Source organism: Rhinolophus sinicus, linkage group LG02 (genome assembly GCF_036562045.2).
Source record: "Rhinolophus sinicus isolate RSC01 linkage group LG02, ASM3656204v1, whole genome shotgun sequence".
NCBI classification, from domain to species: Eukaryota; Metazoa; Chordata; class Mammalia; order Chiroptera; family Rhinolophidae; genus Rhinolophus; species Rhinolophus sinicus.
In genome coordinates, this window is record NC_133752.1 from 54,637,321 (window position 1) to 54,652,885 (window position 15,565).

The 15,565-nt window shown below is 41.7% G+C and overlaps 1 protein-coding gene and 1 non-coding gene across 3 annotated transcripts in view; one reads left to right on the plus strand and one right to left on the minus strand.

Moving 5' to 3' along the window:
* SHROOM3 (shroom family member 3) overlaps positions 1-15,565 on the minus strand; it is a 286,596-nt gene that overhangs the window by 209,418 nt on the left and 61,613 nt on the right. The window lies entirely within an intron of this gene.
* LOC141570273 (small nucleolar RNA SNORA3/SNORA45 family) lies at positions 6,442-6,572 on the plus strand. The gene has a single exon (XR_012494278.1). It is a non-coding gene; the product is annotated as a small nucleolar RNA SNORA3/SNORA45 family (small nucleolar RNA).

The following is a 15,565-nucleotide window of genomic DNA, read 5'->3' on the forward strand; positions in this document are numbered from 1 at the left end:
GTAAACCTGAAACTAATATAATATTGTGTGTTAGCTAGATTTTAATAAAAATCTATATTAAAAAAAAAACACCCCTAACAAACAAACAAAACCCCACCAGTTTCTGGTCATAAGTACTATAGGCAGGATTGGAATCTAACAGTTTTCCAGGGCCTATATAGTGTCTATATTAAACTAGTATATTTAACCACTTCCTCTTTAAACCTTCCCCTCTAATTTCTCCCAAGTTAGTCATTTCTGCCCCTGGGCTCATGTACCACTGTGAACTTACTAAATAAATTTCATTAATAAATTTGTTTCACTGTCTCCTAGTTTCTTGCTTACATGTCTTTCTCCCCAATCAGACTGTCTCCTCCAGGGCAGGGACTACACCTTATTTATTTTTGTATCCTCAGTACCTAGCACAGTAGGTGGCATAAAATAAGTGTTCCATACATACATATTGCTGGATTAATTTCTTGCCAATTGTGGGAAGCTAGAATGGCACATGTGTCAGTCAGAGTCGATCCAAGAAAACAGAAATTTCTCTAACTATTTAGAACAGAGGGAATGTAACAAAAGAATTGGTTATGAAGATAGTGGATGAACTCCCAACCTACAGCAGAAAGCCACTACCCACTCCCACTCCAGCGGGGTGGAGGGCTGCCAGTGGACCTATGGCAGGCAGAATTTAGTGTTGTGGAGAAGACAAAACCACTGTCACAGATACTGTCTAAGATCAAGTGACAGGCAAACTACCATGGCTGTGTCTTTCTCCTACCGTCCAATCATCCATCTCCCATTGGTCAACTCTGCGAGATACCAGTTGACGAGGAAACTGAGAAGTGCAGCCTGCAGGGGTTAGCCTCCTTGGGGAGAAGCCAGGACCAGCTTTAAGGGCATAAAGACCCAGAACAACAGGAAGAGCACCTTTCAGAGACTGAGAAACTGCAGGCTAGTGATGCTGGTCACCCCTGCAGTGCTAGGTAACAGTGACATGTGCTTGTCCTTTGATGTCCCATCATTGTCTAGGCTCCATGAGGATACCACTCTTCTGCTAACTTACTATGTCTTCAGATAAATCTAAAATCAATTGGATTGGGCTACATCTTCCTTTGTGTTTCAATCAACACTGATAGCAATAAACACTTATTGAGCATCTGCTTTGCACTAGACATTGTGCTAGGTCCTGGGGATATAGGGCTCAAAAAGTGAGGGGCCCTGTATGTGAAGGAATTCTCAATCAAGGGGAAACTGACAACTAAACAGACAATTTATCTGCCACGTTGCAAGTGACCATGGTAAACCTATATGTTTGAACTTGGGAGCTCCAATGAGGGTCACACCCACCTCCAATAGCTTGGAAATGCAGGAAATAAGATTGTTTTATGAGAGTTTAATCTCTAAAATCAGTGCACAATGGGTCACAGTGGAGACAAGCAAAGACAAATAAAGGAGATGGAATAACCTGTAAGGCTCCACCCAGCTCTGAAGTCCTGGGACGCTGTGCTCTACACACATTCCAGAAGCTACCTAATGCTGCACCTGTTGCATACCACCCCCCAGACCAGGTCTTTCCATGCGTAACCTTGTTTATTGGAACCCTGGTTCTCTGAATTTCACTCCACGGACACTTGAACCTTATAAATAGTAATTTTACAGGTGGAGACTGATTCATGATTGTCTTTGTCCTACCCAGGGTCATAGAGCTAAATAGTTGCAGCACAGGCATTGAAAACCCAGCCTCTAGATTCCCATCTCTGTTATAAAACACTAACTACCCCAGAGGCAGTAGTGTGTTCTGCAGCTGCAAAAATAAAACCTGGCTAATGCATGACTCCCTTGAGTTTCATTTAGTTGACAACTTCCCAGATTGTGTGTAAACTCCTTTTTTAAAAAAATTAAGTGCATGTGATATCCAGTTATTATTTTTCACATCCAAACAGCTATTGGGTCAAGAAGAGAGGGTGGTGGTTTTATATGTTTATCACTTTGTTTTTTACATACAGAGCCTTTGCAGGGTGTGTTGCTTTTAAACATTCTGCACTGCTTGTGAGCTCATTCTTGGCTTTTCCACAACAGTGTTCTCGAAGATGATGCCCAGAGACTCTTCACCTCTGTCTTCTGCTCACAGCCATCTAGCTCCTGAGCTACTTTAGCAACCAGCCCCTTGGAAACAAATGGGAAAAATCTGGAAACAGGCTTTTTAGAGTGACGAGAAAAATGGTTTCTGACTCCAGTGACATCGGCCATTGGGTTTCTCTGGGAAATCACCAAACTGCCCTTAGGTTTTTTTTAAGTGTCCATTTCAATTTAATTATGTTTTCTGCTTTTTGCCACCTTTCTGACCCTAACATATATGTCCTTACAGTAAGCACAGTATACTGAAGTAAATTATTGCAATGTGCCCGTAAGTAAAATGAAATAAAATGATAGCTTATCAAGAGGAAAAATAAATCCTGGCCCTGATGCTTCCTGCTTATTGGAAATGAACTGCAGTGGGCTCTGAATTTGAGGAAATTATTTTATTCCCAGTGGAACAGGAAACTGAAGTGTTTATACTTTCCAGATACTTACTGTAAAAGAAGGAAGCCTTCAAGAGCAAGCTGGCAGAGAGAGCCAGGATTGGTTCCAATGGACATCACTGGTCTTCTGGGAAAGGAATTATTTCTTTAATAGCCTTGCTCCTGGCTTTCAGGATTTTCTTTGTGCAAAGCAGTAGGAGGTGATTATCTCTTAGACATTTTCCAAGCGCTGGCTAAATTGGATGGCTGGGCGAGGACTATATGGACAGGGCACGCTGTTACTTAGCAATCGCTTACTAAATGCTGTACTGAATACTTTGGCAGGATCTGCATTGAATCCTTAAATCGACCCCAGGAGGAAAACACAGTTATGATTGACAGATGCAGAAGCTCAGATGATCATTGCCCGATCATAGCAGCTCCTCGAGGGCTGAGAGGACCAGTCGCTCCACACACACGTACACCATTCACAGCACTGGCAGAGAAGCTTGAGTTTGGACGGGGCTATGTATCTTGCCACAGTTAAGAGAGTGACTGAGCTGATATTTTAACCCAAGACTGTGACTTACAAAAACTGTGCTCTTTTGTAACTACCTATTTGTATGACTTAATCCCTTAACTTTTTCAACTATACCTGAAAAAAATAAATAATTAAAAAAAAAAAACAGTTCTTAATCACTACCTTATACTGCAGTGTACAGGGTATCTGTGTGGTGGGGTGAAACTGTCACGAACATCTCCATGGGATGAATTATATTTGTCTTTATTTGAAGAGTGAATATAGCTGAGTCCCTCCATGATGCTGGTGTTGGGACATGGGCCAAACCCTCACTTTATTGGGTTATCCTAGTGGGTTGTATTTGCAGTGTTCAGGGCTTTTAGGGCCACCATTTGATGCTTTAATGGACATCAACTCACACCAATTAGAATGGCTACCATCAACAAGACAAATAGTAACAAGTGTTGGAGAGGCTGTGGAGAGAAAGGAACCCTCATACACTGTTGGTAGGAATGCAGACTGGTGCAGCTGCTATGGAAGGCAGTGTGGAGGTGCCTCAAAAAATTACGAATAGAATTACCATATGACCCAGCAATCCCTCTCCTGGGTATCTACCCAAAAATCTGAAAACATTTATCTATAAAGATATATGTGCTCCGATGTTCATTGCAGCTTTACTTACAGTGGCCAAGACATGGAAACAATCAAAGTGTCTTTCGATAGATGATTGAATAAAGAAGTTGTGGTATATATACACAATGGAACACTATTCTGCCATAAGAAAAGATGAAATAGTGCCATTTGTGATAACATGGATGTATCTTGAGATTATAATGCTAAGTGAAATAAGTTAGCCAGAAAAAGCAGAGAACCATATGATTTCACTGATATGTGGTATATAAATCAAAAACAACAAAAGAACACGACAAACAAATGAGAAACAAAAACTCATAGACATAGACAATAGTTTAGTGGTTCCCAGAGGTAGGAGGGTGATAGATGAGGGTAGAAGGGACCAAATATATGGTGATGGAAGGAGAACTGACTCTGGGTGGTGAACACACAATGTGATATATAGATGATGTATTACAGAATTGTACACCTGAAATCTATGTAACTAACAAATGCCACCCCAATAAACCTTAATTTAAAAAAAGGAAATCCTGTCATCTCATTGTTACATTGTAAAAAGATTCTACTCTATATATACTCTGAGTGGGAGGGTATGTCAAATTGCATACCAAGCAAACAGCACAATTATTACTATATAGTTGACCCCTGAACAATACGGGGTTAGTGTCGCAAACCCTCCGTGCAGTCAAAAATCCACATATAACTTTTGACTTCCAAAAACAACCACAGTCATCTCTCAGTATCTGCAAGGGATTGGTTCCAGGAGCCCCCAGGAATACCAAAATCCACTAATGTTTAAGTCCCTTATATAAACCGGCAAAGAGCAATGCATACAGTCAACCCTCTGCATTCGGTAGCCTCCCAACTGCAGATTGAAAATAGTACTAGAAAAGTCAGAAGTCTTTGTTTCAGGCTAATTTCACATACTCCAGGACAATCTGGGAAGGCAAGTACATTCCTTGGCAATTTTTCCTTTTTATGCCTCTCAGTTCACTAAGGAGTTAGTTAGGAGGATATTCCTCCAAAGACGAGCTAGTCAGTATCCAGCTCCCATGTGTGACCATCCTGGTCTGCAGGATGCTGATGCAGAAGGTGAGCAGGGCTTCTCATCTGAGGGTCCTTTCTGCTCCATGTTCTGTTTATTTAAAGCTTGTCTGAGAGTTAAAGATCTCATGTGCTCTGTCTCTCTACCCGGAGACAAAACCTTTCTCTGGGGTGTTTTTCTCCAAGTTATATTTTTCATCTTGTGAGTGTTTATTGTTCACTCTCCTAGAATGTTAGATTCAATGTCTACTGAGAAAAGAAGAAAAGCAACTAAATATAACAGAACTACACACAAGTTTAACCCTAAGGAAAGCCCCAACCATTTCAGTGGGGCTTCCTCCCAGTTAAGTATTGAAGGAACCAAGAGGTCCGCCTATTAACAAGACTGAAGGATGAAAAGGCAAGTTGTGGCTGTGAGCTGGCCATCACAGCAGCTGATCTAAGCCTGTTTTAGGAGTGTAGAACTTGTAGGTGCCTCCTCACAAAGCAGATTTCCCACAGAAAAAGGAAATGGCCTTGAAGTTGCAATACCACACACTAGAAGTATTCAACCAGACTTTACCCAATGTTTAACCAACACTTTGTTAATCCATGCCTTATAGAAATAGCCCACTACGGAAACAGCAGAAACAGTTTTCATTTGCTCCTAAATGCTTTCCTATTTGGCTTGCATGCAATGACTTTTTCAGAGAAGACCATTTTTTTCAATGTTAAAGATAAGAATCTCTGAAGAAAAAGGTGACTAATGAGATCTCTATAGATCACTATTCACCTCAAGAGAATTGGACCAGGAGCCCCCACAAAAGGGAAATTGTGCCAAATGTGTTTCCAGGAACAAAATCAATAAGAAATAAAGCTTGAGCACACCACACTATTGAGTTTGTGTGAACGTTCTACTGCATTGCTGAAGCTGAGAAAATATTTCCAAGTCACATGACTGCCGTCAATGTCTAGACCTAGAGCAAAACTATTAAGTAGTAGAGCTTATGCCAGAACCAGGAGATTCAAAAGAATGAAGATTATGTAAACCTCACTCCTCAACCCCCCCACCCCCAACTTCAAACAAGACAGAGAGGTAATTTTTTTAAAACAATCTTTGCTGGGCTGCAAGAAAAGCAAACAAGAAAGCGATAGAGTAAGTCACTGGTCAGGGTGGCAGATGGAAAGTCCAGACCCTGGGGGCAGGGATGACGGAAACCCTCAGAAAGGTTTGAGAGTCTCAGAGCAGGAGGGCTTGTGCCTCCACTCCCCCTCAAGAATTCTGCAAGGAGATGTTCTCACAGAGAGCCCTATGTGACGTGAGGGACAATGGCCACAGGGCAGATCAAGCTAGAGAGACCATCTGAGGTAAAGCCACCACCTCCAGCTCCCTGTTTCCTGCAGCATCAGAGCAGCACAGAAGAGCAGCAGACATATTCCCATGGCTTCCCTCGCAGCCTTCCCCCATGAAACCAGGCAAGAGTCTGGCTGAAAGCCAATGGACTGAGAATGGTATGAGGACCTGGAAGCCAAAGGGCAGGGGTAGCCTACGGACATTGGCAGAGGACAGCAGGAAGGACAGATGCCAAAAGCCAAAGCCAGCTCAGAAGAGGCTTCCTCACTAGGAGCAACCCACAGTTGCCCACTCCTTAAATGTTAAAATCATACATAAGAATGTTAGGAACCAAGATCATCCTTAGGGAAACAGTTTAAAAAAATAAAAGTAAAAAGAGTGAGAGGAGGAGAAGAATCTTGAATCGGCTAAGAATTTACTCAAGAAGGGCTGGGCTTCCTGACTCACATCCTGACACAGCTCTTGTCCTGGAGTGATAGAGCCCTCAGAGAGAATCTGCTGGTCTTGAGTCACTGGAGGGCAATCAGTGCCCCCAGGGGTGCCCAGATCAGAAACATGCCCTTGCTGGCTCCTAGATGGAGCGGGTCAGCAGGCATCTATCCTTACACCCACCAGGGAGTTGGTAGTTGCCATGGTGTCATATAAACCCGTTTCTCTGTTTTTCTTGGGCTACTACAGAGTTCTGGAGAAAGAAAAGCTCCCAAAGCAGACTGTCAATGGTGAAGGTCAAATTCTTTAGCAGAAAAGCTGAGAAGAAGATTAAGGATGTTTGGGGGTCAGGGACCTATGTCCTGGTGGCTTGAAATCACATGGAAGGAGGTTCATTAAATGCTAACCAGTGCTTTTCAAAAATAAAGAAAAAGACTGGGTTTTAAAGCAGAAGAATCAGATCTATCTTAATCAAAAAGACTTGAGTTTTCTATTAGCATGTAGAAATTGGGGGTCAAGAGTTAATTTAATTCAATTGTAGAGAACTAAAATTACTTTTTAGCTCACTTGACATTTGCGACAGTAAAAATTTACTTCCTCAACACATTTTAGTATAAATGCACTGCTACTATTTCAATTTTATCTCAAATTTCAGAATGAGGGGCTTAAAGCCCTCTTAAAGGAGTTTTAATCCTCAGTGCAGGAATTTGAAGGAACTTACTAAGCGAGAGAGCAGTGGGCATTGTGGTTTTTGCTCCAATATCCACTCCATCCTTCCTTCATTGTGCACATGGTGACTATGTCTCCAGAGCAAGCCCACCTCTGCTGCTGCAGGATTGGTTCAGGAAAGCCAAGGCTCAGCCAATTGGCTCACGACATTTCCTGGGCCAGAGGGTTGGTCATGGGCCATGCAGCCAGTCCTAAGGGCAGGTCTCTCTCTGCAGATGAACACTGAAACATGGAGTCAGCCTTAGTTTGAAATGGACACCATAGAAAGTAAAGACATCTGGCAAGTTACTAAATCAAGTGGACACTGAAACCACTGCTTCTGAACTTTCCAGTGCTGAGTTAATCAGTCTCTTTTATTGTTTAACCCAGTTTGAGTTGGGCTTTATGTTTCACGCAACCAAAACACCCTGAAATGATGCACCTGGAAAAGGGGATTTTCTCAGCTCCTAAATCTCAATGTATGAGCAAGGTAGGGCCTCACAGTAGTTACCTCATACTTTTAATGCCTTTTTTCTAGAAAAGTCTTCAATGAGAAAAACCAACAAAAAAATAAGAACAAATTCTATGACGTGTAAAACCCCGAGTATCCTTATTTCCCATATTTAATAATTTATCTTCCTTCCAAACTGTGGTGTCATTCTTCTAGTGGCCTCTGCACAATGGATCTTTCTTTCTTTTCCTTCACCCCCTCCCTCCCTGTTCTTTTCTTCCTTAAAGGCGGGAGGGGAGGACAAGGAGGAGGAGGAGAAGGAGAAGGAGAGCGAAGGATAGCAGGCAGGTGGCATTAGCGATGGCTCTCTGCTTCTGATTGGGTGGATGGAACATTCCTTATTAGCTCTTATATGAAACTAAGAATGTGTGCTCCCATTGTTCAGGGATATTGGGTGACTCCAAGAGAACAATTCATTCCGCAAATTCCACTGACAACTCATGACCAGGTGATGCAAGCTGCGGAACACAATGCACACTGATTGTTTGATCTGTCATGGATATGGATGCTGGCGGCTACAGGATTATTGTATTTCACTCACCCGGTTTCTCTCTCACATAACACCCCTAGGCTCTTACAGTAACCTCCCAGGCCAGAGCTCATAACAAGCCATTGGACAGTACAACTATCAGGACAGGACAATTATCAAAGTGCAAACATTGACTTTGTGAGGTTAAAAATAACCTGCCAGAGACTCTGAGTCTGTCAGGGAAGGACATTGCCCCATGTGGTGTACAGTGTACCCAAGACTTTCTCCTGGAGGCCTTCTCTCCTACATTCACTTGTTTCCTTCCTGTGGCTACAGACTGACCATGTTCAAAGGGGGCCACTGTCTTTAAGACATCAGATATTCAAGTTCCTGCCCTCTCTGTCCACTTCTCCTTAGTCTCCATTGCTGGGCCTTCTCCTTCTGCCCTGCTTCTCAGGGTTCTGTGCCCAGTCTTCTATCTGTCACTACATTCTTCTTCTCTCTATACTCTACGTGGGAAATCTCAAAATTCTTGATTTCACTCAACACCAATATATGCACGATTCACCAGGCAAGGTCCATTTCCTGGGCTTCAGGTCACCTCACTGAGGGCTTCCGTTTGGCCCTTCAAGTTCAGCATGTCCAAACTGAGCACGGCCTATATGCTCCTCTACCACCCTCTGTCTACAGCCCTTCGGTATTCCTTGCAAGGAAGGCTGCCCAACTACCCAGTCACCCAGGCCACCCTCTTCTTCCCTTTTCGCCAACCTCTCTATCCACGCAGCAGCCAAGCGCTTTCGGTTGTAGCTCCTTCACCGCTCTGACACACCCTTCTCCTCTCTGATGCCCCTTGTTTCTTATCTGGCTCATCTTGCCAGTCTCCCAACTGCTTGTTCCAGATTTCTCCACAGGTTATACGTTGCCAAAAGTCCCACCTTGGCTCTCCCTGGACTTCATGGCAACTACCAATTCTCTCGATGCAACGTCCGTGATGACATGCTTCCTGCTTCTCTTCAGGTTCCACTCCCACCATTTTTACACACATGCCCTTTGCTCCAACCATTCTGGTCTGCTGGCAGTTCCCCAAGTGCACCCTCACCCCTGCCGCTGACTCCTACACTGTCCCTCAGGACTCTGTTCAGCTGGGTGTCACTTCTCCTGGAAGCCCTTCCTCATGTGCCTAAGCCAGGTTAGCACTGTTACCTCTGTCCCTGTCGCACGTGCACTGAGATCATCATGATGTATGTCCCTCCACTGTGTCCTTCGTTACATCAAGATAACCGTACGGGCAAGAGCAATGTCCTCCTGCCTCAGGTATAGCATTTTTTTGGGTATAGCATTTTTTCCCAAATTTTGAAATATTACTTTGAAATACTTCAAACCTTCAGAAAATTTGAAAAAAATGGTAAAATAAAGACATACTTTTCACCAAAAATCACCATTTGTTAATATTTGCCACATAATGCCCTCTTGTTTCCTCTCTCCCTCCCTCTATAAAATCTTTATATACTACCGTACCAGAGGAATAGTGTCCCCCAGAATTCATGTCTACCTAGTACCAGTGAAAGTGACCTTACTCGGAAGTAGGATCTTTGCACATATACTCAAGATAAAGTAAGGTCATGAGGGATTAGGGTGGGTCCTAATCCAATGACTGGTGTCCTTATAAGAAGAGGGAAATGTGGACAAAGACACAGAAAGAAGAATATCGTGAGAAGACAGAGGCAAAGATTGGAGTAATACAGCAGCAAATCAAAGCATGCCAAGGAGTAGTGGCAACGATCAGAAGCTGGAAGAGGCAAGGAAGGATCCTCCCTACAGAGGGAAGCATGGCCCTGCCACCACCTTGATTTCAGACTTCTAGCCTCCAAAATGGTGAGAAAATACATTTTTGTTGTTGTAAGCCTCCCAGTTTGTGGTAATTTGTTACAGCAGTCTCAGGGAACTAATAAGATAATTATACATATATACATAAAATATAATATAATAATCATACATATGATTATACATATGAGGTCTGACAATGAAGTTCGCGAACTTGTTGCAATGATGTTGCTAAGCTTTTTTGATATGAGAGGGATTATTCATTATGAATTTGTACCAACTGAACAAACAGTTAACAAGTTTACTATTTGGAAGTGCTGAAAAGGCCACGTGTAAAAGTTAGACAACCTGAACTTTTCACCAACAATTCATGGCTCTTGCATCACAACAATGCACCAGCTCACAGGACACTGTCTGTGAGGGAGTTTTTAGCCAGTAAAAAATAACTGTATTGGAACACCCTCCCTACTCACCTGATCTGGCCCCCAATGACTTCTTTCTTTACCTGAAGATAAAGGAAATATTGAAAGGAAGATATTTTGCTGACATTCAGGACATCAAGGGTAATACGATGACAACTCTAATGGCCATTCCAGAAAAAGAGTTGCAAAATTGCTTTGAAGGGTAGACAAGGCACTGGCGTCAGTGTACAGCTTCCCAAGGAGAGTACTTCGAAGGTGACTGTAGTGATTGATATTCAGCAATGAGGTATGCAGCACTTTTTCTAGGATGAGTTCGCGAACTTAATCATCTGACCCCATATATGATTGTATACATACACACAACATAGATATTAATATATCTATTAATATAAAATATAAAATCAATGTATAATATAAAATATAAAATAGATATTGATATCTCTATGAATACATATATAAAAATATTTTTTACTAAACTATTTGAAAGTAAGCTTTAGGCATCATGACATTTACTTCTTAGTACTTCAGTATGTATCGCCTAAAAATAAAGACATTCTCTTACATGATGACAATATCATTGTCATACTCTAATATGTAACATTAACACAATAATATAATATATGTAATATAGGGTATATATATTATACTGTATGATATATAATAAAATAATATAAAGTAGAAATTCTAACACCACACTGGTCCTAACAACGACCTTTACAGTATTTTTTTAAAATCCAGGATTCAATCAAGTTTCATTCATTGTATTTAATTATCATGTTTTTATAATCTTCTTATCCTGCAACAGTTTCCTGCCTTTTTTTTTCACTTATTTTTTTCTTTTCTTGACCTTGACACTTTTAGAGTCCAGGCCAGTTTTGTATATTGCATAAAATTTGGATTTGTCTCATTGTTGTCTCATGATTAAATTCAGGTTAAACAAGTTTGGCAAGAAACTATAAAGGTGATACGGTGTCCTTAGTGCATCACCTCAGGAAACACATTATGACATTTGATTTGATTACCAAAACCCAGTATTGGTAATGGTAAATTTGGCCACATGGTTAAAGTGGAGGATCGTGTCTTACTGTATTCCAATACTTATCAATAGGCCTCCGAGTCCTTAGTTGTTCACTGAATGAATGAATGAATGAATGAGACTTATGAAGTACAGTGGTTTATACTAAAACGAAAAATTTGAAAATTTGGCAACATGTGCAATTTCTTATTAATCATCTACACCACCTCTTATTAATCATGGAAATTCCTGAGCACAGTGACTTTGCCATCCCCACGTCTACAGTGTTAAAGTCTGCACTGAAATGTGAACTCTATTATGCAAGCAGAGTGGTATTGGTGTAGATAGAATTCAACGGTGAGCTCAGGAGCTCTGGAACATAGATATGAGGATGGCTGTCTAGAAGACTCAAAAAGAAAACAAATTATGTCTTACTGAATTGAATGCCATTATTTTCTTCCAAGACATTGAATTAAGGTCCCAGCAATTTAGGCTAGTTTCCAGAGTTAGCTAATATGTTTGTAATAGCAACATTATAGAATATGGATTCTAAAAAGTGTTTATTTTTCAACACACACAGAGCCTTCAGATTGCTTATTGCCTGTAAATGAGTTTCTGTCCACCATATTTCATCATTGGTCAATATTTCTGCAAAGGTTCTCAGCTTTAATCAAACCCTGAAAGGGAATATTAGAGAATAGATCATGAATGATATAAAAAAATAAAAGGCTCTTGTTATAGAACCAAATACTAATGAAGCTATATGATTTAGCCAACTCTCCTAGGTGTAACGGCAGCTGCAGAAAGCTACCTCCGATCCAAAGATGGAAGTAATGGACCCTGATTGCTGTAACAGAAGCTGTTGATTCTCACACACAAGGGAATTCTCTTCTATGATATGTGGTCCCTAGTTTTACTTGCCCAAAGACTGGGGGAAAGCTGTAGCGATGGTTCTAATTGGCTTGGTCTGAGTTAACTTCACATAGTGAATGAGGCCCAGGCGTAACGGCACTGGTAAAGAAAATTGATGAGCTCCCCTTTGCTTCAGTGTTTAGGAGGTACAGCACACAGCCAGTGGAAACTTGGGTGGTGTTAATAGAGATTTACTAGGTAGAAAAATGTAGTCCATAGACAGACAGCGCCTGTAGCACTGTATCTTCTTCTGGATGTCCTTCTAACAGAGATGGGGACAACCTGGATCACATCAGAGGAATGTCATCTAACAATGGTGTTAAGAAGGAAGTCTTAGGAGCCAAATCCCCTGGATTCAAAGTTAGGCTCTGTTACTTACTAGCTGTATAACTTTGGGCATTACTTAACCTCTCTGTGCCTCAGTTTCTTCCTCTATAAAATGGGGTAGTACTTACCTTATAGGGTTGTTATGAATATATGTGTATGTGTGTGCTATATATATATAGCTCTATGCATAGCTCTCTATATATGTATATCATACACCTGGCACATAATATGTAACCAATAAATGCTTCTCATTATTACTAGTGTCATTATCACTATCACCATCATCATCAGAACAACTGGTGAAAAGAAAGCAGGGGAAGATAAAAAAGAGACTTGTAGGGACATGCCTGGTCTCTTCAAAGGTTTGAAATGCTGCCAAGAGGAACAAGGATTAGATGATTTCCACGTGACCCTGGGAGCACATGGGTAGGAAAGGGTATAAATTACAAGAATTCAGCCTGGGCTCAATATATAGGGCCCATCATTGTAACAGAGTTATCTGAATTAGAGGCTTGCTCTAAAAGAGAGGTGCCCTCGGTTACTAGGGTATTCAATCCCACCTTGGCTGATACTTTGGGATTTAAGAATTAGCTGGAAGACTAAATTAAATGATCCAAAAGTGAGTCTATAATCAAATACACCCATTAAAGCATGAAGCAGAATTTTAAAGAATGGCTAAAATATAAGTAGCTCGACACCAATAAAGACTCCTATATTGTAACAATGTCACACCTCACACCTCCCAAATCGACTCATGAGTCGTCCTTCCCATTTCTACCCAGTACCCACATAAACAGGAAGGAGGTGCAATGGAGACTTCTTCTGAATACTACACTCAGATGCACATACAAAAACATAAGAAGCATCTTAGAGAAGCTTAACTCCTAAAATCAGTCAGGGTATCTGGTAAAAAGCACAACTAGTCAAAATTGCCCTAAAAAATCTAGGAGGCCACCACTGTGGCAATTGCCTCTTTGTAAGCCTAGCATGGTCAGTTTCCCTCCAGTGCTGGAACCGATCTCTGCTTTTTCCAGTCCAGCACTAAATCAAGGAGTTGGCTTGAATTTAAGTACGACGTTCTATGAAAAAGATATATGTTTAAACAGTATACTCAGTTAGTGGAAGAGATATTTGTTCTGTGGGGCGATGGGAACAATGAGATTCATGTCACCTACTCATTCTCACGTTAGGACATATATTTACTGAGGGGAATGTCAAGCTGAATTGATTGGACCATTTAGTTTGCTATTTTTACATTTTGTCTATTTATTCTTTTTTTCTTCTATGCATCCAAGTGCACAGATTGAAGTCACTGACATTGAATGCACTCTTCTGAACCTTTAGGAGCAAACCGAGGCTCCTCCGTCAGCTCTCCTTCAGTCCACGGTTTCTATGACGACTCCCTGGCCCCTGGAGATGCACTTGATTGTTTATCCAGCACCCTGCTTTTTGTTTTTGAGCAAGGCACCCCTTTTGGGGGGATTTGCCCTTTCCCCACTGCAGTCAATGATTCTAAGATGCCACCAACCATAATGCCTCCCTGGTCACACAGGTGGGCATGTGACCTAAGCAGGGCCAATCAGAAGCCTCCCCCAGGATTTCTGCACTTGCAGCCAGAAAGTAGTTCTCAGCCTGTGGGATGAAGGAAGACAACAGGCAGAGAAAGTCAATGTTGAGTGATGGAGAGAGGGTTCCGGGCTCCATTCCAGTTGCAGTTCTAGTAATCTCTAGGGTCTGGCGTGCCCCTGCCCTTCTTGTGGTGATTCAATAAATATCTTCTTTTTGCTTAATTTGGTGTATGTCACTTCCAATGACAGGAATTTTAATAGAGCCCTCAAAAGTTTTATTCCCTGACCTGTACCAATCTCAGTATTCTCTAGACAAATGAAAGAGTACTCTGAAATAGGCATGGAAGCCTGGTCTCACACTTGTTACAGCATAAGTTTGGAATATGTTCATTTTCAGGCAGGCTCCATAGAGCTTTATAAGTATGAAGAGTAAATTCTTTCAAATCATTTAGGTTATGTAACACACAGGAGGGGGGGGAGAGGGGAGAGGGGAGAGGGGAGAGGGCAGAGGGGAGAGGGGAGAGGGGAGAGGGGAGAGGGGAGAGGGGAGAGGAGAGAGGAGAGAGGAGAGAAAAAAGAGAAAAAGGAAGGAAGGGAGAACTCACTCTGCCTTTGCCTGTCTTTCAAAGTTATCGAAAAAGGCTCTCATTTGACCACAACAGACATGAACTGAGCGCCTGTTATGTGTCAGATACTGACAGGATAGAGGAGACCATACACGTGGATACGTGTAGTCCCTGCCCTCAGGGAGCTCAGCACCTAAACAATTCTTGAGATTTGAGCCTCCCCAAAATACCTGTAATTGGCTCAGTGGTTCTTTCCCCCCTATTTATCAGAAATTCAGATAATTTGATATTTTATAGGATTCTTAAGAGTCTAGTTCTCACTCTTCACTGGGAACACCCACACACACAAAATCAAAATAATCATCTTGTAATTTTTGAGAATTGATTATATACTTCCTTATAACCTAAACAAATCTCTCATTTTAAAAGCTGTCTTACTGGATTTAAAAACAAAACAAAACAAACACAACTGAATTAAGGAAATTTACTACAAACAGATCATAGCATTTACTTTGGAAGGAAAAAGGCTGCATGTCCCATTCCTCCATGCACCATTGTTCTGTTATAGCCACAATGTCTGAGTGAGGCAACTAGTAGATCATTCAACCCACATCATTTTCCGGGTAGTGCAGCTAGGGGGCCTTGGTTCAGTGAGTGGTCCAAGGTCACACGGTGACAAGTTCTGGCCCAGGGCCCTACTCTGCAGACAGCTGCTAGCATACATAGGCCCTCATGGATCTGGGAATTAGCAGAACAGATCCCATGATATTTAAGAAATTTCCAAGATGACCCCAGCCACTG